The sequence below is a fragment of the Peromyscus eremicus genome, chromosome 14 (assembly GCF_949786415.1).
Source record: "Peromyscus eremicus chromosome 14, PerEre_H2_v1, whole genome shotgun sequence".
In the NCBI taxonomy this organism is placed as follows: domain Eukaryota; kingdom Metazoa; phylum Chordata; class Mammalia; order Rodentia; family Cricetidae; genus Peromyscus; species Peromyscus eremicus.
In genome coordinates, this window is record NC_081430.1 from 69,572,326 (window position 1) to 69,600,188 (window position 27,863).

Here is a 27,863-nt window from a genome sequence, read left to right on the forward strand (position 1 = left end):
CTTTAACTTTATCATAGGTATGTAGGTAGGAAATAACAGTTTGGACATTCCCCTTGGGGTTCCTCATGGGCAATGAGCTATTATCATAGTTATATTTGGTGTCACACCCAACTAAGATCACAGAATAACTGAGAATAGTTTTTGTTTGGAAACCTACTCATAGGGTTAAATTTTGGAAGAAAACAAAAAATAGTATTATTGTCCTCAGTGGGAATATACTGACTTGACTTTTTGAGTGCCCTGGAGTATGAACTATTCTAGAATCCATATTCTAGAATTATGTCTTGTAATGTATTTGTCAGGGATGGGGGTCCAGAACTGATCTTGGATTTAATACTAGCTCTGTCATGCTGTAGCTTCCCCAACAAGGGTCCATTCGTCTCACTCTCTAAAGTGTTTTCTTTAAGGTAGGCTTAATGATCATTGCTCTGCAAATTCCATGTAATAGTGGGTATAAACTATTTTATCATGAACCCAGTCCACGTAAGACCTACCTTTGCAATCTTACTGAGTTCTCCTGCTTCTTTATTCCGACTGCCATTTCCTTAAAACAATAGTCCCTGGCTCTGCCCTGGCACCTTGTAATCCCTTCAAAGCCCATAGTAAAAATGCTGTAGAAGTCCTTTGGTACCTACTTCCATTCTGTGTAGAATGACGCTCACACTCTTTCCCTGGCTATACATGACCTGGCTTCTGCCTGTATCACTGACCTGCTTCCACACCGCTGTGCTCTGGGTGCACACGCATGTTGAACCTGGTCACGGCTCAAAGGTTTGCCATCCCAGACCACCCCAGCTCTGGGTTGGTACCCTCCTCTTACCTGTTGCCACTCTCCATCACATCTTTCTCTATAATTCGTTCGTGGGATGTATCCTCAGTTATCCTGCCTCTTGAGATCGTTAGTATTCATTGTTAACTTGGCAGGCTCTGGGATCACCCAAGAGACAAGCCTTCGGCCATGTTACTAACAGATCATCTAGATAGAGTAGGCTAGCTTCTAGCTGGTCTCTGAGGGATTGTCTAATAGGTTAATTGAGGTAGGAAGACTTACCCTGAATGTGGGTGGTGCTGTTCCACAGCCTGGGGTCCTGGACTGAATACAAAGGACAAAGGGATTTGAGCATAAGAACTCATTCTTTCTGCTTCCTGGTTGTGGGTGCAACATTACCAGCTACCCCAGTTCCTTGTCTCTAGGATTTTCCTGTCCCTATGGACTATACCTTGGAGTTGTTGATTAAAGTAAACCCTTTCCTCTAAAAACACCTTCTTGTCAAGGTATTTTTATTACCACACCAGGAAAAATAATTAGTATATCTTTTTAATTTTATGTATCGGGGACTGAATCCAGGACTTTGGACATGCTGAAATCAGTAATCAATCACTGAGCCACATCCTTAACTACTCAATTTTGAAAATTAAAATATTAAATTATTTTGGGGCTGGGGAATGTAGCTCAGTTGGTCGAGTGCTTGCCTAGCATGCATGAAACTCTGGGTTTAACCCATAGCACTCTACAACCCAGGTGGTGAATGCCTGTAATCCCAACACTTTGCAGCCCGAGGTAGGAGGATTATCATGAGCGTTAGGCCAGTCTGGGCTATAGAGTGAGACTCTGTCTTGAAGGAGAGAGAAAATAAGAGGGCGGGGGTGGGGGGGGGAGAGAACAAGACTCTATTTACGTACTGCTTTGATAAAAATGATAAGTTTTGTATCTGATCAGAAGCCAGTTCTCTCTCTTTTTTTTGAGATTGTAATTTAATTACAGCATTTCCCCTTCCCTTTCCTCCCTCCAAACCCTCCCCTACACCCCTGTCCATGCTTCTTTTTCATCGTTATTGTACATACATTATTACATATTTGTATTATATACATATTATTACATATATTAATACATATATAATATCCCCAAATATAACCTGTTGAGTGCACATAATGTTACTTGCACATGTGTTTTCAGGGCTGATCATTTGGCACCGGACAACCAATTGGTGTACTCTTCCATGGGGAGGACCACCTCTCCTCCCGGCTTGACCAGTTGCCTATAGTTCTTTGTGTAGGCTTGAGACCCTGTGGACTTCTCCCCATCTAGTTTGACATGTTCTTGGGGTCATCCTTGTCGGCTCACATTTGGGAGGTCATGCTGGTGGGGCTCTGTGGGTGTAGCCTCTGATGTCATAGGGACAGGGTCTCATAGCAACGTTCCGGGTCCTCTGGAAGGCGGTTAGTTCTCTTAGCGGCAGCCTCCACATGTTGGGCTGTGTGAGCTCAGCCACCCACATTCCTGGAGACCGTTCAGATTTGAGAGAGCCGCTGATCCTGTATTACTGAGGAAGCTGATCTCGCCTTTGTCCATTTCTTCGCACCGTAGCCCAAGTTTCAGAGAGACTTCCAGAACTTCCTTTCATATTGCTTTTAATCCCCCCCCCACTCCGCCCCCGGAATCAAATCCTTACTCTTTCAAGTTTTTCTTGGCTCTATTCCACCCATACTAGATACTCCTATTGGAAGCTTCAGAAAATTTCATGGGCCTTTTTATTTTTTTCTTTCAGGCTATTAAATCAATTCAGAGAAGGTTTTTGTTTTGCTTTCATTATATTCAAAGAATGGTTGCACACGCTGGCCTGAAAGATGAGTTGAAATCACAATGGACACCGTGAAAATGAGGAACAAGCCAAAACAACAGCCAGGAAGACTCTGTGGTCTTCGGCTAAGTGACAAGGGAAACTGGAAACAGATGTTGAGAAGGACAGAGCATCTGCTCTAGAGTGGCCATTCCAAGCGTTCCCGATGTTCTTCAGGGCTCCATGGTTTGGGCTTCTAAATACATGTTCTGGGTGGCACTGTTCCAACGGCTTTAAAGCCAGGGTAGACCCGCTAAGGAAGACCAGAGAGGATGCTGTGAAGGCCGGAGCAGAATGCTGCCTAGTTCCCTCTGTAGTTGCTGGATGGTGGGAAGATCTCAAAGATTCAGGAAGGGGTGGCAGGCCACCTGGGTGGGCAAGTATGGAGCTAGAATGAGGAGCTCTGTGCAGTGGCTCCACAGGAAGAGGTGTACAAGTATTTCAGTAGCTCGACAGCCAGTAGGACTGTGTTTTTTTATATATGTATAGTTTTGTTTTTTGAGACAGGGTTTCTCCGTGTAGTTTTGGTGCCTGTCCTGAATCTCGCTCTGTAAACCAGACTGGCCTCGAACTCACAGAGATCCGCCTTGGTTCTGCCTCCCGAGTGCTGGGATTAAAGGCGTGTGCCACCGCCGCCGGCTGACTATATTGTTTTTTTATTAGCTGCTTGTATTTAACTCCTAGAAGACTTTCTCTGGTCTGTAAAACTGCACCTCTCATGCTGCCTGTGACCACAGCTACAGTTTGGTTCCAGTTAGTGGTCACTGAAGGTGACAGCTTGTGTTCCTATCATCAGACACAAACTTTTGGATACAGTGGAACTGAGCAGAAAGAGTTGTTATTGGAGGAAGAGGGGGAGTCACCTGGAAAAAAGGGGTCGAGGGGGAAAGCATTAGCCGTCAATCACTCATCTAAAGTGACATGTCAAGGAAACCTTAGGTCAGTCTCCTTACAACTGCAGACTCGTAGGTGCAGTTCAGACTGATCAGGGGGTAGGTGGAGGCCAGATGCTTTTGATGAATGACTCCACGTGGCTGACCGGTCTACAGCTTTCAGCACTGTGAGCATGCGCAGATACCACGAGCCCTTCCAAAGGACGAAGGCTAATGGATCAAAAGCAGAGTCTGATGCCAAAAAAAAAAAAAGGAAACAAACCCTCACTGGGTGAACTCTGTCATGGAGTTGCTCCTTTATGCAGGGGGTCTTCTTCAAAGCTTAGTGGCACTGTTCCACCTGATTTAATGTAAACTTCAAAACGACAGACATAGGCTGGGGATGTAACCTGCCCAACATTGGAAAAGCTCTGGATTTGATCCCAGTACCACATACACTGGGTGTGGTGGTACCTTCTGGAATCCCTGGACTTTTGAGGTGAAAACAAGTGGACTACAAGTTCAGGATCACCTCTGGTTTGAGGCCAGCCTAGGACACATGAGATCCTGCCAACATACAAAACAAACCAAAATAATCCACTTAATAATGCTCTTGGACCTTTCTTGTCTAATGGATTTGAAACATGCAACGATTTTCTTAATTTAAAAGTTCCAAGATGGGGGCTGGAGAGATGGCTTAGTGGTTAAGAGAACTTGCTGATCTTCCAGAGGACCTGAGTTCCGTTCCCAGAACGGATCACAACTGTCTATAACTCCAGCCCTAGGGGATCTGATGCCCTCTTCTGACCTCCAAGGATCCTTGCAGATGAAGGCCATGTCACATGCAAATAAATACAAATAATACAAAAATAAAAGTTAAAAAATTTCCAAGCTGAATGATTGCTTGAAGGATTAGCATTATAACAAGATCATTAACGGGAGAGGCAGGTAAATCTCAAACAGTTGTTAGTGTCAGCCCATATCTTGTCCTGTGTAAGTGGATCTGAGTAGAAGACCTGATTTGGATAGGTGTGTGTCAACGTCAAACCTTTCAAGTGAGTGGCAGGGTAACAGAGGTGTGAGTCACCTTTTCCTTGGGAGTCGTTGACCACCGGCCCATGAGAGTAAAGGAGCAGAAGCAGTGAGCAGGGTTCTGACAGCCGTGAGTATGACAGATAGGAGTCAGCTTCAGAGAGATAGCTCATTTTATTGTTCAGAGGTAAGATATATAAGGGTTTTTAGGGTTACGGGCTGGAAGGGCTGATTGGTCATAACACAGTACTTAATTATCATATGGATGGGAGGAAAGAGTGAGACTTACATGCTAAGTCATACAATGTTTGCAAGGAGCTCTGTGCAGGGTCATCCTCCAAATAAGGTCAGGCATCTGAACTTAGAGACACTCTCCAATTAAGGATAGACAAAGAAGAGGAAGGCCCGCTGAGAAAGAGAATCCTCCATTTTGCAGCGAGCTCAGAGAGCTATTCAGATATGGTGGACTTTGGCCTTAATAGTAGGGTTCTCCAACCCAGGTAGGCTTGCCCCATCAAGTGGGAGATGGATGGTAAACACACGATAATTACCAGAGTGCTCCAACACCCACAAGAGTTTGGTCTAGATAGTTTATGCGGGTTGAAAAGTGAATGCCCCTGGACATTTGCAAGGTTCCCAGTTCTCAGACATTCAGCCTTATTTTAGAAGAGCAGAGGGAGAAGGTAATTTCAAAGTTGTGGTCGTTCATTTCTTTCAAGAGCTACAGGTGCTTTTGTGTCTTATGTTATTGGCAGTGAGGCTAGACCTAACTGAAAGACTTAATTAGCAACAGTCAGCCGGGAGGCTGGGTGAAGGACAATGATGTTGCCTGAGTAGATGTGCAATTGGGAAGACAGAGAAGAGCTTCTGAAAACAAACCAACCTAAACAATTCATTCAAGTGTTCCTGTCTATACCCAGAAATAGCAATAGCTTTTGGGAGACTGAAAAATAGTAGCCTGGATGGATGCCCAGAACTCTCCAAGATAATGTAAAAGGAGAATGTATATCTTGGACCAGAGCCATTCCCCGGAAGATGTAAAGCAAGGCAAGGTCTTGGGAGAATCTTTCTGTATTGCATGGGGTCTCCCTGGCCATAGCAACATCTGGTCTTCAGGGAGAAAGTGGGTCCTAAGTGCTTGACTCTGGATGAGGTTTGATGGAGCGGCACCGGGATGCACACCTCACCCATTGTTTGGGATCTCTGCGTTTCCTACTCTCTTTCTTTGTTGATGCCCCACATTCACAGATTTCCCATTTCCTTTTCTATTTAGATGAGACAGAACTTTTCCGGTGTGAGACACAGAGGTTGAGGGACTCCTGTGGATCTTGATCGTGTTACAAGGAATCAAGTGGGTGTTGGAGTGGACCTTGTCCAGTAGAGGGGCACATTCCACCTCCTACCTCTTCTGGTCAAGTTCCTGTGTCACATGAGCATGGCTGTTGAGTGACTTCTTGGGGCTCTTCCAGGCTCGTGTGTGTTTGGGGGTGCTGTAGGAAAATCTACCAGTGTGTTGTTACTTGATTTGTTTTCTTTTCCTCTTTCTCTGTTTTTTAGGGTTTGTGTCTCCCCAATGAAGAGTCAGACCCCCAAATTCCCTGGAATTTGGACTCTGTATTTATAGTTAAATATTTACCCAGCTCATTAACCGAACAATTATAGCCCTTATGTGACATTAACCTTCCTAAAGTCACACTGTTGTAGTTTGAGTGTCCACCCAAAATTAATGTTGAAATTTATCTTAGGGTTTCTATTACTGTGATAAACACTGTGATCAAAAGCAAGTTGGGGAGGAAAAGGTTTATTTGGCTGACTCTTCTACATCATAGTCCATCGCTGAAGGAAGCCAAGGCATGAACTCAAACAGGGCAGGAACCTGGAGGCGGGAGGCTGACGCAGAGGCCACAGAGGGATGCTGCTTATAGGCTTGCTCCCCATGGCTTGCTCAGCCTGTTATAGAACCCAGGCCCACCAGCCCAGGGGTGACACCACCCTCAATTGGCTGGGTCCTCCTCCATTAATCCCTAATTAAGAGAATGCCCTACAGGTCGGCCTACAGTCCCATTTTACAGAGACATTTTCTTAAAAGTTCCCTCCTCTCAGATGACTTCAGCTTGTGTCAAGTTAAAACTATCCAGCACAAAATTCCCTTGTCCTTGGAATGTTGAGAGGAGGGACCACTGAAGGGCGATTACGTCAGAAGTGCTCTGTCCCTTATGACAGCATTAATGTTGTTAGCATGGGGATGGGGTGGTAACCTCAAGTGAACTTGTAAACTCGGCTCGCACTTGTTCCCCCCCCCCCCCATTTGCGCACATGACCCGGCCATTCTGTCACTTACAGCAGCAGCAAGAAGACACTCACCAGACACGGCCCCTTGATCGTGAACCTCCCAGCTCCAGAATCAGCTTCCGTCGTTCGTAATTTACTAAGCCCTGCTATAGTAGCGGAAAGCAAAATACAACTGAAAACTAATACAAGCCCTTTTTATGTTTTAATTTATATAACGGAATCTGCCAGAGTGCTGGGGAGTGAAGCCCTATTACCCGGAGGTACTGATTTTACAGATTAAACTTATTTCTATGCATCTAGAATGTAAAGCTCAGTGAGAGAATTAAGAAGGTGATTATTAAATCATCTGTATCAATGAATTATCCTGGTCATGAAGGGTTAGTTTAGAGATTTTTTTTTCCTTAGTCCGTTTCTAGACAGAAAATGTGTATTTAATTCATTTGTAAGTTTTTAACTGTAATTCTAGTTGGTGTAAGTAAAAAAGGAAGTGAATTTCGTGATTCTTATTTACTGAGTAAATATCTGAATACCTGCTGAAAGTCAGAACCCGTAGAAATAATGATGACTGAGCCTTGCACTTGTCCTCCAAGAGCCCAGGGTCTAGTGGGAACTAAAGCAGAGAGACACCTCACTGTGTCTAGTGTTAAGTGCGTGTGTAGAAACTGACTTGAGAGCTGAGGAGCCGGGAACACGATAATGCTCTTCTCAAGTGGTATATCTGCCCACTTCTTCATCTGACAGAATTTCTGCAAATGTTGTATCCTAGAGAACACGACTAAAATAAACGATGTAAGAAAACCACGGTGGGGCCAGTGATGGCCCAGTGGTTGAGAGTTCTTCCTGCTGTACTGAGAACAGGAACTGGTTCCCAGCACCTACATTTGATGGCTCACAGCCTTCTGTAACTCCAGCTGCAGGGATCCAGTGCCGCCTTCTGCCCTGTATGGACAGCTGCACATGTTTAAACAAACCCACACTGATGAAATTAGCTTTCTTTCTTCCTATACTTCCCTCCATCCCTCCCTCCATCCCTCCGTTCCCTTCCTCCCCGGCTTCCTTCTCTTCTTATCTTCCTCTATTTTTTTTTTTTTTTGAGAGAGAGAATGTTACTATGTAGCACTGGCTAGCCCAGAATTCACTGTGAATTCTTAGGCAATCTTTCTGACTCTGTGTTCCACCGCACTTGGTTCTATGATGAAATTTCCTCCTCCCTCCCTCTCTCCCTCCCTCTCTCCCTCCCTCCCTTCCTCCCTCCCTTCCTCCCTCCCTTCTTTCATTCCTTGCTCCATCCTTTCTTCCTTTCCTCTGTTCTTCCCTTCCTTTTTATTGAGACATGGTCTCACTCTGTAGCTCTGGCAGACATGGAAGTCCTATGAAGACCAGCCTGGCCTCACAGTGATTTGCCAGCCTCTGCCCCCTGAGTTCTAGAATTAAAGACATGCTTTTTTGTTGTTGTTTGTTTGTTTTGTTTTAAAATAAAATTTTCATGACAGTTCATAGTTTACCTTTGGATTCTTTAAAAATAGAATAGTATAAAAAGCTTAATTCTAGGTGATATCAAACAAAAAAAGGAATTGAAACTTGTTTAAAATTCCTAGTCCTTAGCCCATGGCTAGGTCACTAATAACTGTTTTCATATGTTATTGCTTGTTTACACTGCTCATGAAGGAAAAAGATAGATTGTTGAAAGTTCAATATATTAATTTACGTATGGTTATAAATAAGCAAGCACGGGGACCTATGAGCCTCTGCCTTTAAAACAATCCTGAGTGTGCCTTTCATAAATGCTGGTAGAGCAGCAATTTGGTGCCAATATCTAAAGTATATTTGTTGTATATATATATATATTTTTTTTGTTAAAGAAGCAGGTTTTCAAAAGTTTTGCTCAGTGAGAGGCCATTAAAACTGTCCTCACATATTTGTGAACATTCCTCTTTGCCAGCTCTAGAGAAGAAGTCTGTTATTAGAATTGGTAATTTTGTGAAATACTCCAGTGTGTTTTAAATTATTTGAACATTTCAGCAGTATTCCTGGAGGAGAAATGGTCTGGAGAATGACCTTGGCTGTGTTAATTCCCTGGCTCTGTGGAAGGGTGAGGTTGGTTTCAGAAAATGCGTTCCTTAAGGGAAACAAATTGACTTAATTGCTGGCACGTAGTTTTTCAGAGAGAGAGTTTTGATATTCACCAATTGAAACTGTATTATAAAAGAAATTAATGAGGATGAATACTTTTACTTCAAACCACAGATATTTTTCAAAATTTAAAGAAAACAAGGACTGATTTTTTCACTGGAGCGCATTTCATTCTTAGCTTTTAAAATTTAAAGCCTAAGATTCTATTATGCCTTGTTGAAAATCTTCCAGAACACTCCCCCCTGTTTTTTTGTTTGTTTGTTTGTTTGTTTGTGTTTTTTTTTTTGGTTTTTCGAGACAGGGTTTCTCTGTGTAGCTTTGCACCTTTCCTGGGACTCACTTGGTAGTCCAGGCTGGCCTCGAACTCATAGAGATCCGCCTGGCTCTGCCTCCCGAGTGCTGGGATTAAAGGCGTGCGCCACCACCGCCCCGCTCTCCCCCCTGTTTTAATGTCCTAGATTAGAAAGTAGACTTTGTAACTCTTTAGTCCTGATAGGATAGATTGTATCTCTGAACAGCCCATGAGAACTGTGGTCTCTTTCTTTTTTGTCTTATTTTCCATTGTGCCTGCTGGACTTAACTGGGGTCATAATTGGAAAGATCTCCAATCTGAGTCACCTCCTTATTAAACTCACAAATCTTCTCATAGTCACCCTTTTCTCTTGGGCAAGTGTAGGAATGGATCTATTTTTCATTTCTAGAAACGATTCCATGAGAAATTTGATCAGTAGAACGCCATCACGGTGGTGGTCGTGGCCCTGTGCTTACACTGTCCTGTGATCTCAGAATCACCCTCAAGAGGGAACTACTGGAGAAAACTGATTTTTAGACTCCCCTTCCTCTGTGGAGGCTTTCTTATTTGTCAGTCCCTCATTGAATTTTCGAGGCAGCCTTTTTTACTGAATGCAGGAAGTGCACAGACATCAATTGGTGGTTCTCAGTGGCAACTTTCCCTTCTAACATCCTGTAGGAAGCAACCAGGAGATGGTGTTCTACAGAGTTACCCAAGCAAGATAGCCAGGACTTTTTCCATGGAGGGTTCAAGCCAATGTTCTGTGGGCTTGGTGATCTGCCCCTAGAGCCAACCTTGCCCCTGTATCAGTGAGGAATTTACAGAATGACATGCTCAAGACTCGCTTAGTCGTGAGCCAGGGAGAGTTGTGTAAACAAGGGTGAGCGGAGTAGTGGCGGACATAGAACGGTGCCTGGTATCTGTCCTTCTGTTGGAAACTGTGCAAAGGAACAACGCGGTTTTGCTTTTGTTCCCTCTCTTCCAGTGAGCTTCCTGGAAGAGTGCTGCTAATCTCGCATCCGAGGTGAGTACAGTCTGCCCTTTGCCAGGTCATCTCATCCCTTTGCTCAACTGAATCTTCCTTTGCTTGCTCCCATTTGAGACCATTAAGGAACCATTTCTTGTTTTAAATAAAATGAAACATAAAAACATGGTCCTGTTTAGACCTCTTGGTTGATTTCTTGAACAGTGCTTACCCCCTCTGAGAGCTGACAGAAGACAGAGAACACCTCTAGTCACTCTGAGGGTAGGGACAAACAGACAAAGAAACGAACAGAACTCAGCATGCAAACTTCTTTTTCTTTCCTTTCTTTTGTTCTTTCTTTTTTTATTTTTTATGTTTGAGACAGAGTTTTGCTATGTAGCCCAAGCTGACCTGGAATTTGCCATCCTCCTGCATCAGCCTCCCAAGTGCTGGAATTATAAGTGTGAGCCACTGTCCCTGGCAACATACTCAGTGAACACACTTTTGAGGGCAGAACGCTAAGCTCGTGACACTTTCCACCATTGGAAGGTTGAAAACCCTTGAATCACGCAGAGCCAGGGACAGCTCATGTTCTCTAATGAATGTTAGATAGCACAGTCGGGGATATTTTCTGGGCAGCTTAAAACCAAGATAGAAATCCAGCTACCTCTGTGGACAGAGGCGCTACAGTCTGTCCCTTGTTTTCTTTTTCTGTGATTTGGTGATTTGGCATCTACAGAGTGAACAGCCGATAAACTAGATGAATGTTAGAATTCAGATGATGATAATTAACAAATGTTTCCTCCATTCTGTATTTTCTCCTTGGTGTCGCTCAGTCACCTACTTCCACCATGGCCGTGATCAAGGATACAAGCCAAACCAAGTGCTTGTAAAAGGGTTGTGTGTTTTGGTAGAGGGAGCATTTCATCTTTGTTAAGCTCATATTTTTTTTTTTTTAAATTTTGAAATATTATTTGTGTTCACAAGCTTGTTTTTATCTAGCATTCCCAAAGAAAAGCAATGGATTCATTTGGCTTTAGTTAAATTGCCACCAAAACAAAACGTCAAATAATGTTTTAAAAATAATTTGGCATTAACCTCCTTTGTGCATTATTAAAGGAAACAACATGAAAAGAAGACGACAGAGCATGAATGGAGGGATCCAGTTCAGCATGCTTTGATAAGAATAATTTACATTCTTCAAGAACCTAAACCCTTTTATTCATAAATAATCACTATAAAGATATTTAAAAGTTTAGTTCTTACCAGTGGGATTAATGTGGTTTGCTACAATCTTAATAGAACACTGGTACTTATTTACACTATGTATTTGCTCCAGCAACTTCTTTTGTCAAAGATTTTAAACATACAAGCCTCAGCTCGATTCTACTCTAATTATTAAAAATGAAAAGGGAACATTTACTCCAAAGACCAAGCTATTAACTGTGGTGTATTTATTCTAACTCAACTATTTGCGTCCCGTGAACTATTGCCTCTCGTCAGGAGAATAGCGAGGAAGTCTTGAACACTTTGAATGCTGGGAGAAGTTGACCAGCAGGACGTCTTCCAGTATAAACAGCATGAGGGGCTGTTTGCTTTACGGCTGCCTGTGAGGGTATCTACTTTCTCAACAGATTCTGAAGGGGGAGAACAGAAGGGGCTGAAGGACTCTTGTCCTGTGGTGTAAGCAGATAATGACACTTCAGCTGCTTCTCTGCACAGGCAGGAGGTAGGACTTAGCCATTTTGTCAGACACTTCTTATTTCTTAATATCTGTATCATTAGTTGACAGATGGATCGCTGCCTGGAATCATATTTCAGGGAGGCCGCCTCCTGCTAGCTGATCACCTTAAACTATAATTGACAAGTGGGATGCATTTCATTTCCCTAAATTTGGGATGAATACAGTAAAAGTTATCCAGCCTTTCAATCTGCAGAGCACATTGTTTCAATAAATATTTATTGAGCATTTATTGTGTGCCAGACATTATGTTGGGTTCCAGGATTCAGTGGAAAACAATAAAGACACTAGTCTCTTCACTGACAAACACAAAGGAGGATTTAGGTGAGATGTATGTGCTCAGGTAACAGGATTTTTCATGTTTATCAAGAAGTTTATGACTAAAATACTGCTTTTGTTTTTCATCTTTTCAGGTGAAATAAAAGGGACCATTTTACTAGATTTATCATAGCTTTCCCCCCTTTTCCATCTGTCTTAGTTAGGGTTTCTATTGCTGTGAAGAGACACCATGACCGCAGCAACTCTTATAAAGGAAAACATTCAATTGGGTGGCTTACAGTTCAGAAGTTCAGTCCATTATCACCATGGTGGGACATGGTGGCATGCAGGCAGACATGGTGCTAGAAAAGGAGCTAAGATTCTACATCTTCCATCTGCAGGCAACAGGAAGTGAACTGAGACACTGGGTGAGGCTTGAGCACATATGAGACCTCAAAGCCTGCCTCCATAGTGACACACTTTCTCCAACAAGGCCATACCCACTCCAACAAAGCCACACCTCCTAATAACCTCTCCATAAGCTTATGGGGGCCAATGACATTCAAGCTACCACATTCCATTCCCTGGCCCCCATAAGCTTGAAACAATATCATAATGCAAAATGAATTTAGTCTAACTTCAGAAGCCCCCATAGTCTATCACAGTCTCAACAATGTTTAAAATTCCAAAGTTCAAAGTCTCTTCTGAGATTCATGCAATCTCTTAACTGTAATCCCCTGTCAAAAACAAAACAAAACAAAACAACAACAACAAAACCAAATCACATACTTTCAACATACAGTGGCACAGTTATACATTACTGTTCCAAAACATAGGGAAGGGAGCATAGTGAGGAAATTCTGGAGCAAAGCAAGACTGAAAACCAGCTGGGTAAACTCCAAACTCTGCCTCTCCATGTCTGATGTCAAAATGCTCCTCAGATCTCCAACTCCTTTCAGCTTTGGTGACTGCAACACACTTCTTTCTCTTGGGCTGGTTCCACTCCATGTTAGCAGCTCTCTTTGGCAGGTATCCCAAAGGACTGGCATCTCCAACATTGTGGGGTCTCCAAGGCAATCCAGGCTTCACTTTCAGAGCTTCACACAATGGCTTCTCTGGGCCTCCATTCAGGGACACCCTTACACATGCCTGGCCTCAGTGGCTTTCCTTTGTTGCTCCTGGATTCTAAAGCCAGAACCATGTGGCCAAACTGCCAAGTGCTGCTGCTTGCTGGGGCTGGAACATGGCTCTCTAGGTCAATTACATTTTCACCAGCTTTCTGTTTTGGTGGTTTCCTTCACTGCCTAAGCTTGACTGTTCTGGAACTTTCTCTGTAGATCAGGCTGGCCTCAAACACAGAGATCTGCCAGGCTCTGCCTTCCCAGGGCTGGGATTAAAGGTGTGCACCACCAAACCTGACTCTAAGCTTTTCTTTAATTTCTTTTCACAAGTAGGAAATTTATCTGGGTGGATCTTGACCTGAGGCCACCACTCCCTTTATTCCATATCTTAATCTGTTTATCTCCTTGAACACAGGACTTAGCTCATTCCACTTCTTGTTGCTCCTTTTCTCCTCAAATTGTACATTTTGTGTTTTTCCTTGTTCAACTTGCTCCTTTTCATTATAAATCTTCATTAGAGTTACCACTAATTACCATACTAGACAGTCTATGCTAGGCTGTTTTGGGATTTTTTTTTTTCTGCCAAGGGAATTAATCTAAAACTTTTCATATTAGCCTTAGGTAGACTTTTTGGACAAGGGCAAAAAGCATTCTTCACCAAAATATCACAAGACCAGTCTCTAGGCCACATACTAACATTCTTCTCTTCTGAAACCTATTGATCCAGGCACACACAGTTCAAACCACACTTAGCACTGCTGTCTTTCATGTTCCTACTAGGACGGCCCATTAAGCAGTACTTAAAGAGTTCAACTGCTTTTCTAATCCGCTGTCCCAAGGTCCATATTCCTTCAAACAAAACACATGTTCAGGCCTATCGCAACAATATCCTAGTCCCTGGTACCAACTTCTCTCTTGGTTAGGGTTTCTATTTCTGTAAGGAGATGCCATGATCACAGCAGCTCTTATAAAGGAAAACATTAAGTTGAGGGGCTTACCATTCAGAGGTTCAGTCCATTATCATTGTGGCGGGACACGGTGGTATGCAGCAGACATGGTGCTGGAGAAGGAGCTGAGAATCCAACATCTTTGATCCACAGGCAACAGGACGTGAACTGAGACACTGGGCATGGCTTGAGCACATATGAGACCTCAAAGCCAGCCTTCGTAGTGACGTACTTCCTTCAACAAGACCACACCTACTTCAACAAAGCCACACTTCCTAATAGTGCCACTCCCGATGAGCTTATGGGGGCCAATTACATTCAAACTACCACGTTGTCCAAGTGCTAATGGGGCCCAACTCTGCCTCAGTCATCAGAAGTGTGCAGAGCAGTAGGCGGTAGATGGCTTTTCCCTTCCCTCCATCGTAAGAGTCATCAATCTCTACAACTCCTCTAGCTGGGAATAGGCCAGAGAACAAATCTCTTTGGCTTATAAAGGACACGGATCTAACAAACAAGCCTTTCAGCCTAAATCTTTGGACTTTGCTGACGATGGTGAGAAAAATCTGTCCTGATTTTGTTCTTTCTACTTGCCAGAGATGTTGGGAGAAGAAAGTTTCATCATCCTAAAAAATTTTGTTTGATTGAAGGGAAGTGTGACATGTACACACACACACACACGCACGCACGCACGCACGCACGCACGCATGCATGTGAGGGAGGTGGTATTGGGATGGTTCTTTGCATCATGGATAAAGCTTCCTATTAGATTTGCCATAATTCCTGGGGTACAGCACATAGGTGACACACCAGTTTAGATATTGTAGCCTCCACTTTCTGGGGGTGACAGACTTCCGGGGAGCAGCCGCTTTTGTACCGCCCCCTCCATTTATCCTATTGTAGTGTGTGGCTATTCCATGCCATGAATTTTTCATGCACCATGATCACAACCAGGAAAGACTCTCTAAGGGGGTGACTCCTAGAAAGGGACCTGGCTGTTAAGAGTGGCCCGTGCTGTGCCCCGCCCTCGTCATGTGACTCAGCCTCCTGGTGCTCAAGGGCCATCAGGATTGGAGAGACTCTGAAAAAGAAAACGCAAGTCTTCATGCTCTATAATACGTAGTAGTACTCTTTCTGTTGTGGGCAGAGAAAATCTTGGCAGATTTATTTCTGTTTGAAGAAAATATTTTTCTTTCTGAACGTAGATTTGGAGCATCCTGTTTTTCAGAACTATTTTTGTTCTTGGGATAAGTATGTCTGTACCATGTGTTCATGTCTTCTCAAAAGTTATTTAGAGAAAGAACTGGGAAGACATACTGTCATCAGATCATACTGTGGCAAGATCACTGTGGGAAGCGTACTTGAAATAGCAAAGCCTAGCCTGCGCTACTGAGCAACACTACCCTGGAACACTGGACTGAGAAGGTGTTGGTAAAGGTTGTGGAAGACCATGTATTTCCTTGGTAGGGTAAAGCGTTTGTCCTAGAGGAATGGCAGTTCACTGTGGGAAGGGCTGAAGGGCTTTTCCCTGTCAGGATTTGCATATGAAATGTCTCCAAGGGATGCATTTAATTTTAAAGCTGGATCCCCTCCTGCTGGGGCCATTTAGGGAGGTTAGGAGGTGGGACCTAGCTAGAGGAGGTGAGTCACACCTTTAAGGGAGATACATGGCTCCCGGCACCTTCTTCCTTCTCTTCCCTCTGTCCTCTAGGAAGTGACTAGTTTCCCCTCCCGCCGCCACCCCCCCGCCATCACGCTCCTACCCAAGCACAGGAACCGTGAGACGATCAAAAGAACCCCGGGAAACAATACTTAGCCTTCTGCCTTCCAGCTGTTCTCTCAGATCTTTTGGTCACAGCTGCACAAAAGTAGTTAATATACCCTGGGGTGGTACTGTGTTCCCCGAAATATTGTGCACCCTAATAAACTTATCTGGGGTCAGAGACAGAACAGCCACAATATTAAACACAGAGGATAGGCAGTGGTAGCACACACCTTTAATCCTAGCATTCCAGAGGCAGAAATCCATGTGTTCAAGGATACAGCCAAGCATGGTGACTCACGCCTTTAATCCCAGAAAGCGGGTCTTTAATCCCAGGCACTGAGGCAGAAAGCAGAAAGATATATAAGGCCTGAGGACCAGAAACTAGAAGCTTTTGGCTGGTTAAGCTTTCAGGCTTTGGAGCAACACAGTTCAGCTGAGATTCATTCTGGATGAGGATTCAGAGGCTTCCAGTTTGAGGAAACAGGATCAGCTGAGGAATTGGCAAGGTGAGGTAGCTGTGGCTTATTCTGCATCTGATCTTCCAGCATTCACCCCAATAACTGGCCTCAGGTTTGATTTTATTAATAAGAACTATTAAGATTCCTGCTACAATACCCTGTAAAGGGTAAGAAAGGGGTAGATTTGAAGGCAGGAAATCAAGGCTTGGCACTGGGCTGTGTCCTGAGGAGAATCCTTTAGACAGGTTAGCCTGAGAGGTTGCGGTGGTGGCTACTAACCAGCCCTGCTCAGTATTGCTTTTCTTTCTGGGTTGTGGAATTCTTGAGTTTGCTCCAAACCTTCAGAGTCCATTATATCCTCATACCCGGGAGTGCTGACTGGGGGGCTGAGTGAGGAGGTGCAGAGAGTTCTTTTCCTGAAGTCCTCTCTTCCCCTTCTAGGATGGTAAGGGTGACTTCATCCACGTGGAAACCATGTTTCTTGTTTCTAGGGGTCCTTGGGAAGAGCACAGATGGAAAAGTAGCTTGGAGAACAGAGAGAGGATCAAGTGAGGAGTGACCAAGGATATCCATCAAAGCCTTCTTGCTTCCAAGTAGTGTAGGATGAGGGAGGGAGGCAGGCACACTCACGGAAATCCTGTGCACCCACTCCCATCCATTCCGAAGGTTAGCTGATGTCTTTATGCCCTGGAGGATGCCATGACTTGTGAACAAATGTGAGGGCAGGAGATATCAGTTCTCCTCAGCTGAGATGCACACCACTACTGGCTTTCATAATATACGCATCCGATCTCCAGCCGTTACATTTACAGCAATGTTAAAGCAATGGTCAATTTTATACGTCAGCTTGACTAGGCTGGACTCTGTATACTTACTTCATGAGTCAAACACCAGTCTAGATTTTTCTGTGCTGCTATTTTTAGGAATGACTGATATTTGCCATCAGTAGACTTTGGGTAAAGCAGATTAACTTCTACAACATGGGTGGGCTCATCCAACCAGTGAACATGACCTTAGAGCAAAGACTGAGGTTTTTGGAAGAATTAATTCTCCAAGAATGCTATGCACAAGGCTGGCCTGAGTGCTCCTCCCATCCCCCAGCCTGGCCTGTAGACTTCAATGTCAAGACCACACCATCGACTCTCACTGACTTCCTGGCCTCCCAGTTTGCTGTAGTGGTTTCTGACTTGCCAGCCCCATAATTACATGAGCCAATTTCTCAAAATAAATATGATATGCACTTCCCCCACCCCATGTATGTGTTTCTGTTTTCCTGATAAACCCTGACTAAGGCAGGCATTCTGGAAACGAATGGCTGCTTAGTGTGTCGTACTGGAAATACTATTCTAAGAGATTCCGCATATTATTGAATTTTACCTAGATTTCACAATCACACGCGCCCCAAACCCTGCGTCTGGCTAGAAAAACACCTAAGGCCAAAGCCACTCATTAGATGTTCTGAAAGCACTGCCTACCTGCCTCCGTCTCCCCAAGTCCCGTTCCATGGACCAGAATAGGGTGATGTTTGGACCTTTGTGTCGTCTGAATTGTCTTGGTCCCATCAGTGACTGCACGTGGCTGTCTGAGAAGTAATGACACTGTGGCTCAGGGAAGTCCACGTGCTAATGGTGTGTGGCAGCTTTACAGACACTGTGTGACTTAGACCTGAATCGTTCTGTGATGGGAAGATTCCTCAGTGACTGTCGGAGCCTTGGCGATGATGCTGGCCAGAAAGAATGCGTATGGCCGTTATTGTGCCAATTTTATAATTCATCTTTTAATAATCTGTAACTGAAGAGCTGAGTGGAACTCATCAAACCCTGCCTTGTTTCTCACTGGGGAGCTTTTCTGTGTTTTGTTTTTAAGCCAAAGCTGAACGCAGCTGTTAGAGCTGTCACCAGGATTCTTGTTCACCCAAATATTGATAATAATGACTCCTGCTTCACATGGAAAGCATTTATTTAAATATTTGTAATGGAAAGACTGTTATTATTGATATTAGAGCTTTGCAGTGAGAATGTAATAACGTGGACATGACATTCATAAACCGTGTTTGGAAGAGGCTGTGACTGCCTCCTGCGTGGCACACAGGGCCTTGAGCTGGTATTGTTGATCATCTGTTCTTCATAGAAATAGGGAGAAGTTATTACCAGGGAATAATTAAACCCACAGAAAGGACCAAAAGCTGGCAGGCTACAGCCGTCCGCACCACCACACAACAGCCTGTTATAATCAACGAAATCAAACTGCTGGGGCCTTGAGTCTGGGGTGTGTGTGTAGGGGGGGCAGTGTAATGAATATACCTTCTTCCCTCCTCCCCTGATTTTCCTGGATTGCAGGAAAAAGCAGGTCCCATCATGTTTATGAGCCCTTCATGCAAAGTGCTCTGGAGTGGAGCCTGGGCCTGGGCCTCACTAGGGTGACTGATGCATCATTGTGAGGGATGAAAGCCGCGTTGACGCTTGCCAGTACTTCCCTGGAAGCTCTGTGCTAGTCAGAACCTACGGCTCCGTGTTTCCGTCCTGGGTTTTCCCTTTCTCTGTTCTCTTAGCCTTGCTTATTTGCCTGCTCTGGGTGGTCTTCTGTCTCCTGAGTCCAGTTCTCTTTGTTCTTTATTATGTGCTCTGATCAAGATGACTTGATTTCCAAGTCGATGTCTGACCACTTCCCAGGGAATAGTAGGAGACTTTCTTAGGGCTGAGTGGCCACCAAGGATAACAAGAGCCTTTAATTGGGGGCGGGGGGAGCAGACAGGGGCCAGATCTGAGGACTGTCACTTTCCAGAACCCCAAGGAGATTTTGTGAGGTATGTCCCTCAGGAGGAGGAACTTTCCTATCAAAGCTTTACCTGTGAGAGTGAAAGAGGGGCAGTGGTGGAATTGTTAGTGGACCTGAGTCAAGGTTTAGCTTCTGGAGACATCCTGAGGAGGGAGGGAAGGGAAGGGGAGGAGGGGGGAATGGAAAGGGGAGGAGGGGAGAAGGAAAGGGGAGGAGGGGAGTGGAAAGAAGAAAAAGGGGAGAGGAGAGGGCGGTGTGTGTGTGTGTGTGTGTGTGTGTGTGTGTGTGTGTGCAGAAAATGTTGACTAAAAACCATGCCACTGTGCTCTGTGATACATTGGTGTTCAGCGACACACTGTCCAGAGACCCATCTACCAGACACAAACAGAGGGAGCCCTCACCCCCAGAGGAGGACTGCAGTGCCCGGGGCAGCAGGGGAGTGTGTCTGCTGAGTGGTCCCTAGCACATGCCTGGTGCATGCACCTCCTGAGCAACAGTGTTCAGCTAAGCCAGAAGGGTGATCCTCGGGGAACAGAGGATCCCTTGGAATGTTCCTGAATGAGTGCACAAGACACATTGGCCCTTCTCTTACACATGTATTAGGTGACCCATCTTGGGTGGTCAGCTCCTTATTCCATGTATCTGGGATCAAACCCTTTGCCAGTAGTCTAAACGGAGTTCCTTAAGAATGGCTTCTGGATTTCCTATGTGACTCTTGCGTCCTGGCCTTAGCTTGACCCAGGAATCCAAATGGTTTTGCATCAAGGTAGGGCTGAACCACGCAACATGAGCAGCTTTGCAGCAGTCAACAGCCTGCTGGGTAATGAGGAAGTGGAGTTGCTGGAGAGAAAAACAAGAAGAATTTAGGAGGTGTAATATCTCTAAGACAGAAAAACACTAGATAGAAAGAGTGATGAAAAGAACATTGTGCTTTGTCAAGTCAGCCATTTAATGACACAACACTTCTTGTTCCATTTGGGAACTGTCTGTTCTAGCAGCCAATTAATGTGGTCTTAAGGGATACTTTTAATTTTTGGGAGCCTTTGTTAAAAGAAAGCCCAAAGCCCAAGTAATTGGGGCTTACCGATAAGTTTCTGAGCGCTTTCTTCATTTTTGAAGGAACTGCCTAGGGTTCAGAGAGATGAATCATATCATTTCATAAGGATCCTTGATAATGTGGTATGAAATTATGCTCACATGCTCCGAAGTGTTTCTAAATAGCTGTGGCCACATCTTAGATAGTCACTGTCTGAGAATGTATAATTTAAGAACTCGGCACAAGATGACAGCCTTGTGCTCTCCAGGGTCTTCAAGGGAGCTGATCTCTACCCACTTCAAAGTCCTGTAAGTTCTAAGGCAACTCTGAACTCTTGGACACTCCCCTCCAGAGCTACAAGCCTCAGAGCTTCCTCATGGCTCTTTCTACTTGGGATGGTGGTGCTTGGTGGCACACGAGTCGACGCATTGGGTCTTTCCTCCCATGTGCTGCGGTGAATTGTGGGCTTCTCTCTGCTTTATGCTTGCTCCTTGCTTGTTCTCTTTGCCAGACGAGTTGCTAAGTGAAAATTAGGACTTTAGTTTAAAGCCGGCTGTGGTGGTGCACGCCTTTAATCCCAGCACCCAGCAGACAGAGGCAGGTGAATCTCTGAGTTCTGAGCCAACCTAGTCTACAGAGTTTCAGGATGGTCAGGGCTACACAGAGAATCCCTGTCTTGAAAAACAAAACAACAACAAAAAGGCTTTAGTTGAGCAGGGCGGTGGTGGCACACACCCTTAATCCCAGCACTAGGGAGGCAGAGGCAGGCAGGTCTTTGTGAGTTCGAGACCAGCCTGGTCTACAGAGCGAGATCCAGGAAAGGCGCAAAGCTACACAGAGAAACCCTGTCTCAAAAAACCAAAAAAAAAAAAAAAAAAAAAAAAGCTTTAGTTTAAGACAAGTGGATGGCTGACTCCTCAAAAAATTATGCAAAACTTGGTGTGTTTTTGGAGATAAGCATATTTTAAAGGGATATCTTGATTGGAATCTTGAGGGATTTTTATTGGCTTAGAGGACCAAGGACTTAAAGAATGTGCATCCTGGGACAACGGAGATGATGCGGTGAGATGCTCGCCCGTGAGCATGAGAGCCAGAGTTCGATGCTGAGCATCCAGGTAAGGAACTGGGTATGTTAGTGCATGTCAGTATCCCCAGTGCTGGGAAGGAAGAGACAGCAGGATGTTTGGAGCTGGGTGACCAGCCAGTCTGAGCTGATCAGAAAGCTCTAGGTTCACTGATAGAGTCTGTCTCAAAAAATAAGATAGAGAGTGAGAGAAAGATACCTGAAATCTACCCAGTGGCCTCTACATGCATACACACAAATACATAAACATGAACACACACACATACACACACACACACACACACACACACACACCACTACCTGTGCCTAATGAAGACCTCTTGAGGACTCTGGGCTAAAGCTGAATCACAATGTAATCAATAGTGCCTTTAGGGATAATTTAGGGTCTGGGAATTTCTCTTCAAATTTATAAGGCTGGCTTTGCTTGCGGCTTTTTCCTAGAAGCTAATACCCTCCCCCCATAAACCAATAATTTGGGTTTCTTTGTATGTGTTTTGCTCATAGGTATGCTTGCACCAGAAAAGCAGTCCAGCGAATTATGTTTCATGTGAAGGAATAAATGTTAAACTGCACAGTTCTTCAACTCTTCCAGTTAGTAAACGTTTAATTAACTTCCGGTTTTTGTGTATCAGTTCCATTGGAAGTGATAAGATCATCTATACTGAAGTCTGCTATGAGCCAGAACATTATCTGGGAAGTCAGGTGAGGACATGGACCATCCCTTACTGCTTTTTTTAGTTTAATTATTTTATATGTATGAGTGTCTGCCTGTGTGTATGTGTACTGTGTGAGTGCCTGGTCCCAGAAGAGGGCATTGGATCCCCTGGAATTGGAGTTGGAGACACTGTTGAGTCACCATTTGGGCAGGCACATAGGGCATTTCCTTAATTAGTGACTGACATGCAAGAGCACAGCCCGTTGTAGGTGTAGGAGGCGTGGAGGGCCTTGTGCTCACACTTAAGTGCTAGGGGAGCCAGGACTGTTAAACACACAGGGTTGTCCCTTCAAAGGAAGGGATGTATAACTTGTCATCCTCCCAGATGCGGATAATACGGTGACCCTGTGGGGAGTGCCCCGACCATGACGCTGCTCTTTAGACCAGCACAACGCAGCTAGGATGGGAGTGACATGAGCAGCCTTCTGATGTTCACTGTGGGTTGACAGAGAACAGGGCCGATGATGTAAGATAAACTGCCGATTGTTTCTCCTCATCCATGCTGTCACTCACCCACTCCGAAGACCTTGGCTGAGGCTGCTGCATGATGCAGACCTTCAGGCCCCACCCTGCCGTGGGATGTCTTCCTGTATGCTGTGAATATGTGTTGCTCCCATTGGCTAGTAAATAAAGTTCTTTTGGCCTATGGCAAGGCAGCTTAGAGGCAGGCGGGAAATCCAAGCAGAGAGACAGGAAGAAGGCGGAGAGAGATGCCAGCCACTGCTGAAGGAACAATGTGCCAGCAGACTGGTAAGCCATGGAACACGTGGCAAAACATAGATTAATAGAAATGGGTTAATTTAAGATATAAGAACTAGCTAGCAAGAAGCCTGCCATAGGACATGCAATTGGTAATTAATATTAAGCCTCTGAATGACTATTTTATAAGCGGCTGAGGGACCGTGTGGCCAGACGATGCTGGAGAAACCTTCCAGCTACACCACCCCATGTGGCAGATCAGAAGGCATGTTTTCTGCTTCAAGAAAGCTGTAGATGTTGGCTCCACTTCCCTAGGTGATCAGTTCCTGAGGCCACTGAGAACCTTGTTCCGGGTGATTTTCCTAAGGATGTTAGCATAGTGAGCAGTCCAGCAGATATCATCTCCTTCACGAGCAAACACAGGCATGCTGGCTGTTGGTTGTCAGAAGGATAGAACCGAGCTCTGGGGAATGCAATAGGCTGGATGTACTACCTGCAGAAACAGCTTTGCCCTGGGACAGGCGTTTCCTCCTGGGATGCAACTGGCTATACACACAGGCTTTTATCTCACCCTCTTGAAAGCCTCAGAATTGGGGTTAAGGATCTGGCCCTTGAGCACCACAGCAGTACTCTACCCACCACTCTTGCTGGAATCAATAAAGTGCCTCCAGTCTCTGGCTCAGGTGTTAGATGTCTTTCTCTACCATTTAGTAAAGGTTTATTAACTTGCAAATAGGGTAGAAAAAATCTCAAAATCTCAAGTCATCTGCAGTTCCTTTCGGATGTCTGTTCTCGTCCACCCTCAAGTGGAAGGCCAAACACAGGACCTTTATTTGCAAGGCAAGTTCTCTAACCACTGAACTACATTCCCAACCCCTTTGCACTACTGGTGTGCCTTCCTGCCAGGTTTGCTGAGATTATGGACCACGTCACGGTGTATCAGCAACACATACAATTAGTTGTGACTCTCTCGGCACACAGTGTGCTACACAATTGAAAACATCTTTATTTCTTCTTGTCTTCTGGTCTGTTTGTCAGTTTGGGGGACTTTTTTTTTCTGTTTAGAATTTAAATACCTTTGCTATGGTTCAAGATTTAGTATGAGAACATACATTGGGGCGGGGGGGGGGGGGGGAGGACGGACGGACAACGACACACGGGACAATCTACTTTCCTTTCAAAAGATCCATCCTGGTTTTTAGTCTTCTAATTCTCTCTCCTGTGAAGAAACCGATGCTTACAGGGTTCCGTCCTAGAAGACAGTTTTGCATTTTTTAGCTCCATAAACAATAAGCAATGGGGCCTGGTGATGCTACCCTAGCCTCGCCTGCATCCAAGTCTTCCTGCTGTACTGTTCTGCCTTTGCATCATAGAAACAGCATCCACTAGTCCAGGCACTGAAATGAGAGCCTTGAGCATGTGTTTCCTTCCCAAATCTTAACAGCTCCGTGGGGGAGCTTCTATTAGTATCATTTCCACACAGATGAAAAACCGTGGCTTAGAGAATTCCCTAATATCTACAATCTAGCACAGTGAGTCAGTGGTGAGAAGAACTGAGAAACTCAGGTCTGTCTTCTTAACTGCCAGCCCACCCCATCTCCCAGGGAGGTATCCAAATACCATACATGCCCAGCTGGAGGATGGAGGCCTCATTGAGCTAAATTATGCCACCTACACAATATCCATTATAGGCTGTAAAGGTGCCCCAAGGCTGATCGCAACAGAACAAAGATTGCATGGCCCTAATCATCTATTGTAAAGACTCTTCAAGAAGGAACCATTGTGCTCCTGCTACATTTTTTTAGACTTGTTGTTTTGATATTTGATAATATTTCTATGCCTGTTGTGAACTTTTCCTTCCACCAATGATGAATAATAAATCACTTATTCAGTTTGCCTTGGTGGCACTGAAATTAATGATGTTGCTTTTAATGTGATGATAACAGTAGTAATACAAACATTTTAACCATAACACACTGAGAATCCGTTTTCCCTTTTATTTACACCAGTGCCAGGTGTAAATGCCTATCAGATAGCTCCTCGGATAGGAATAATTTTGTCTTTGTTTACTTCTACAAGCTTTATCTCACACAGCGTCCTCTCATTCCGATCCTTTGTTAGACGCCTCAAATTTCATCCAGTAAATGCCATACCATTCGCGCTCTTTTGGTGTGTCACAATATTTATGAGTCATTATCCCAGACAAAAGGAAGGATCTCCCAAGGCCTGGGAGATGCTCCACATTACTGAGGCAGAAGCGCAAACAAAAGAGAACAGCGGAGTTTAATGCTGGCCCATGCTCCTTTTTTTTCTGTATTGATTGTCAGTGTGACTTTGTGAAGCCTCATCGTCTCCACAAGCCCTAGTTTTTCATTTGCTCCTTGTTTTTTTCTGTTTATCTCTTACTCACTGAGTGACTGTTTCATTAATTCAGTAACTATGTATCGAGTTTCTGCGGCTCTCCAGGCGCTGGGTCAGTCATTGGGACTACACACATGCAAAGACTGACAGAGTCCCCTTTTTGGTAGGGAGCCCTCAACAGACAGGACTACAAACTAATGAGCTAAGAAGTAAGACAACCTCAGATGAGGCTGTGTTCCCCAAAGCAAATAAAGCGAGGAATGTTCTGGAGGGGGCAGCTGAGTGGTCAGCAAAGGTGTGAAAGATGGGGACAGCCAGTGCAGATGTTCAAGGTGGGACCAACCTGGAATGACCCGTGAGCACAAAGGCCAGTGGACCGAAGCAGAGGGACCACAGGAGAAGGGCTGCAGTGGATGGCGGAGGGGTGATCTAACTGCACAGAAACACACACACAAAAAACGTTTTCCTCAGTAGTAAAGATCCAGGAGTTTGAGGTTGGTATCATCCTGGTGTGGAACTGTCATACATTTGCAATAATGTCTTAGGGCGTTTGCGGTCACATAATCGGATTGTAAGGGAATTTTATCAGTAACACTTCAAAATTATTTTAATATTAATAAAAGCGAAGGGGACTTAACATTACCCATAACTGTCAACATTTTACCAGAATGCTGCCTCCCTTTACTGCTGTTTTGGTATCACAATACTGAGTGATGATTTCAATATTAGATGTTAAGCAGACACTGACTCATGACGTGCATAGTACTGTTTCAGTAGCAGGCTCTTTGTACATCCTAGTTAAAAAGGATACAAACAAACAAACCAACCAACCTTCAAACCTTCATGGAGTACTTACGGAAACATGTATACACCCACGTATTTACCATACACACACACACACACACACACACACACACACACACACACAGAGCATATGCACACATACACACACACCACAGCACACATACCACACACACATACCACAGACACTACACACACACACACACACACACACACACACTCCTCTGCACACCACATACCACTTCTTCCATACTCCCATACACCGTGCATGTCAAGCACACACCACATACCCCTCAACACACCACACACATCCCATACCACAGGCTCTCACCCCATGTCTTTATACACACATACCACACACACACCAAACACCCCCTTATACACACATACCACATCCACACCATGCCCACACACCTCTTCACATACACATGCCACCACACATGACACGCACATCACACATACCACCCGAGCATCACACACACCACCCGCACTCTGGAGCCCCGAGCTGGTCTTGAAGCGATGGCCCTGCCTTAGCCTCCCCAGCAGCGAGCTTACAGAAACACATTACTGTGTTCAGCACATCGAGAATTCTTAATAGTGGGAATTAGCCCAGTCAGAACAGGAAGGGTTGGGCTAGTCAAGGGTTAGGAGGCAGCAGCCTTGCTTTAGTGATTGAATTAGATCAGGGTCTAAATGCCTCTGTCCTCATGGTGGCTTTATCCTTGCTAGGAGATGAATTGCATGCGAATAAATACGTATTAAAGTACTCCCAATTGCTTTGGTCTAAGTATCTAATTTATGTTGTTAATCTGCTTCTGCTTCTAGTGTGTTCAGTAAGCCACTACCCTCTCCCCATCTCTTCACAGTCACAAGGGAAACTAGCCCTGCTGTCACACATATTGTCCCTAATGAATGATCTCCGGCATGTGGTGGACAGATTTAGTCCTTCTCTGTTGAACTCTCTTCCCCCCACTCTCACTCCACCTTGCCTTTCAGGGCCAGCTTGCCAAAAGGCACTCCTTCCAGACCCCCTGCATCTCATCCCTCTGGTCCCAGCCGCGCTCCAACCTGAGGCCCCCACACCCACAGCCTCCCCGTGCTGAAACCCGCTCAGGGAGCCAGCATGGCTCCCTCCAGGCGGCCACTCTGCCAAGATCGGACCTCAGGCTCATAAATGTGGGATCTGTCAGGCTGAGAACATAAGTGCTCCAGCCCGTTATTAGCCGATAGAAAGCTTATAAAAAGGACTTTATAAACCAAGGCATGAATAAATAATTTCATGAGCAGAGCAGCAGCGTGGCAGTCCTGGGTTTAAAGCTGAAAGCCTTTCTAATGTGTTGCCAGGGGATTAAATGCTATCACCCTGTTTCAGGCAGTGATTTTTATTGCATGTTTCATTCAGGATTTGGCATTGGAAAAGAAGGAATTTTGCACACATCACACTGAAATTAGAAGTCCGCGTGCTGCTATTTAAAATCTGAGTGCTATTGTCTTAAGGACATTATCTTTTACTCTCTGCTTTGTGTGTGTGTGTGTGTGTGTGTGTGTGTGTGTGTGTGTGTGTGTGTGCGTGTGTGTGTGTGTGTGTGTGCCTACATTTTTGGAGATTTACTACCTTTCAACTCCTAATAAATCTTTCCCATAATACTTTCAAAATTATGTTTCAGAAATGACAAGTAGAGTGGTGTGTTTGCAATGTCGAGAGAGCTACCTGGATAGTCATTGGATATAAAGTTGTGGCTATAGATGGTCACCATGGTTCAAAGCTGAGGGTCTGTGTTTCAGTTAAAAATAGTTTCAGGTCTTGGTTGATAGGAGATTATCTTATTAGTGTGTGTGTGCGTGTGTGCGCGTGTGCGTGTGCGCGTGCGCGTGTGCGTGCGTGCGTGCGTGCGT

The 27,863-nt window shown here is 44.7% G+C and overlaps 1 long non-coding RNA gene across 1 annotated transcript; it reads left to right on the forward strand.

Annotated features, from left to right (window-relative positions):
• Positions 1-11,842: 11,842 nt before the first annotated feature.
• LOC131924617 (uncharacterized) lies at positions 11,843-22,316 on the forward strand. The gene is made up of 3 exons (XR_009382945.1): positions 11,843-11,935; positions 21,320-21,422; positions 22,024-22,316. It is a non-coding gene; the product is annotated as an uncharacterized LOC131924617 (long non-coding RNA).
• The last annotated feature ends 5,547 nt before the right edge of the window (positions 22,317-27,863 follow it).